This window comes from Austrofundulus limnaeus, unplaced genomic scaffold (assembly GCF_001266775.1).
Source record: "Austrofundulus limnaeus strain Quisiro unplaced genomic scaffold, Austrofundulus_limnaeus-1.0 Scaffold417, whole genome shotgun sequence".
NCBI lineage: Eukaryota > Metazoa > Chordata > Actinopteri > Cyprinodontiformes > Rivulidae > Austrofundulus > Austrofundulus limnaeus.
This window is the reverse complement of record NW_013952819.1, coordinates 425,907-429,032: the sequence shown is the minus strand read 5'-3', so window position 1 is coordinate 429,032 and position 3,126 is coordinate 425,907. Positions and strand designations below refer to the sequence as shown.

Sequence of the window (3,126 nt, the reverse complement as noted above, 5' to 3'; positions counted from 1 at the left end):
AAATAAACATTTGAAATATATGAGTTTGTATGTAATGTATGAATATAATATACAAGTTTCACTTTTTAAGTGGAATTACTGAAATAAATCTACTTTTTCATGATATTCTAATTTTATGACCAGCACCTGTATACAGGAAGATGTTTGCTTTTGCATGTCATGAAAGCATCCATAAAAAAGGAAAATAATTAAAACCACAGATCTTGAAGGAAAACAAATGCAACTTTGATGGTTTTTGGAAAAAATAACCAAAGGAAAGCATGTTGCTATCTGTAGTTTTTATTAGACATAGTAACTGATATTACTGATAGGCTTCATGAGGACAATTTTCATGCCTAAAATTTCACATCTAACTGAAGCAGGTCAAAATTTTAATTCTTCTGTTTGGCTGTGATTTGAAGCCATTATCTCTTATTTACAAGACAGACACGTTGACCAATTAAGCCACAGTACCTAAATAGGTTGCATACACATAAAGACTTTTGGTTTTGTATGTAGACAAAGCAAAGGTAAAAAGAGAAATAATCAAAGCCACAGAACTTGAAGGAAAATGAATGAACCTTTGACGTTTTGGGAACAAATCAACAAAAGAATGCATGTCAATATTTATAGGTTTTAGTAGACTTAAGAACTACTATTAACCATAGGCTTTATGAGGGCTTTTTTGACACATAAGTATCAGATGTAATTGAAGTTGGAACAACAGCTTTAATAATTCTAACTTGTGGTCAGGTAATGCTGGGATTTGAACCCAAGATCTCCTGTTTACTAGACAGGTACTTTGACCAACTAAGCCACAGTACCGTTTTCATCTACATACACAGGTAGACTTTTGGTTTTGTATGTCAACAAAGCATTAGTAAAAAGATTAGCAATCAAAACCACAGAACTTGAAGGAGAATTAATGCACCTTTGATGGTTTTGGAACAAAGTACCCAAGGAAAGCATGTTAATAATCATAGCTTTTTAGTAGACTTAAGAACTGCAATTAATCATAAGCTTTATGAAGGTATTTGTAACACATAAGTATCAGATCTAACTGAAGATRGAATAACAGCTTTAATAATTCTAATTTGTGGTCAGGTAGTGCTGGGATTTGAACCCTGGATCTGCTGTTTACTAGACAGGCAGTTTGACCAACTAAGCCACAGTACCTTGAAAGACTGTATGTACAGGAAGACGTTTGGATTTGCATGTCATGAAAGCATCCATAAAAATAAAAATAATTAAAGCAACAGAACTTCAAGTACAACTAATGCAGCTTTGATGGGACTTTCCCAATCAGTGGCTACTCCCTCACCCTACACAATCCTCACTCCATTTGCATCTGCGCTTGGAGGGTTGGCCATATTAAGTCCCATCCCAAACTAATTACGGACAAGGGCGAGTGTCTTATTAAGCCCTCCACATCGAGTCAGCATCCACTGCAGACTTGAGCAGCAGGCGCAGCACCAAATAGTGGTCGGCATGGAGGATGGGATGTATAAATACTGTATAAATTGTGCATATGTTTTACATACATATTTACTAAGTAAACACCTCACCAACAAATGTCATTTTACAAAGACTATATAAAACATGCTCAGTTCAATTCTAACTTGATGACAGAGAACCCTGGTCCATATTTAAAAAAGAAGAAAGGAAAAAAGTAAATAAATGATTTAAAAAAAATTTAAAGTGCAATTGTTTTGACAAATTAGGACACTGTTTGTGTCAAATACAGTCATATCTAAAGACTCTCTAAAATGTGTGCCTAATTAGATATTTTCTTTGGTTTTTTAAGAAAAAGCATTCGTTCTCCAGCACTGAGTCGCTGTCAGAGCTTGGACTGTTACCATGGTGATGACAGCTTCCTTTTCCGGTAGTGTGAGGTGAGCCCGACTAAATTATAGCATACACAGATAGACGTTTGGTTTTGTATGTCAACAAAGCATCAGTTAAAATTAAAAAAATCAAACCCACATAACTTCAAGTACAACTAACACACCTTTGATTGTTTTTAGAACAAAGTACCCACGTGAAGCATGTTGCTATCAATAGTTTTTAGTAGACTTTTGAATTACTATTACTGACAGGCTTTTTGAGGGCATTTTTCACATGTAATAATCAGATCAAACAGAAGTTGGAATAACAGCTTTAATAACTCTAACTTGTGGTCAGGTACTGCTGGAATTTGAACCCAGGATCCCCAGTTTACAAGGCAGGCACTTGCAAATGCAACTTTGATGGTTTTTGGAAAAAATAACCCAAGGAAAGCATGGTGCTATCTGTAGTTTTTAGTAGACATAGGAATCATCTAAGCCACAGTACCTTAAAAAAAACTGCATGCACAGGTAGTCATTTGGTTTTGTATGATAAGAAAGCATCATTAAATAAAAAAATCAATGCCAAAGAACTCAAAGGAAAACTAAGGAAGCTTTGATGGTTTTTGGATTAAAGTACCCTGGGAAAACATGTTGCTATCTATAGTTTTTAGTAGACATAAGAGCTGCTAGTGCTTTATGAGGATATTTTCCAAGCCTGAAATTTCACATCCTACTCAATTTTTTTAACACCTCTGGCTTGAGGTTATGTACTGCTGGGATCAGGATCTCCTGTTAGCTACTGTTTGCTTAAATCAACACAGAAAAACATTTTCTACAAATAAAAAAAATCAAAGGTGTGAAGCCTCAGATCTCAGCCAGATCAATACTGAGGATTCAGTCAGAACAGAAATAACATTCCACACATGCAGCTGCCTTGTATATGAATTTAGGTCAGAGGTCAAAAAAGAGGGGGTTGTTTCATGTTACACATTCCATACAACCATCACCTATTATCTGCTGAAATCTTTCAACTGCTTTATTTGAGCTTTAATGGTTTCCAAAAGTCACATATTTTCCTTGAGTAGCAACAAAGTGCAGGTTCTGGAGGGAAATTAACAAAACAGTTCTACGTCACTATAAAAAATGTTCATATTTTAGTATAAAGTCTTGGTGTAAGAATATTATAAGGTAATGTGTGGATAAGAAGTAGTTATACTAGGAAGCTTCTTTCTTAGAAGAGTGTGAGTCTTTATGTTGGTGTGTGTGAGCAATAGAGAGAGAGAGAGAGAGAGAGAGAGAGAGAGAGAGAGAGAGAGAGAGA

The 3,126-nt window shown here is 35.2% G+C and overlaps 1 non-coding gene across 1 annotated transcript; it reads right to left on the bottom strand.

Annotated features, from left to right (window-relative positions):
- Positions 1 to 730: 730 nt before the first annotated feature.
- Positions 731 to 804, bottom strand: trnat-agu (transfer RNA threonine (anticodon AGU)). The gene has a single exon. It is a non-coding gene; the product is annotated as a tRNA-Thr (tRNA).
- Between the last annotated feature and the right edge of the window lie 2,322 nt (positions 805 to 3,126).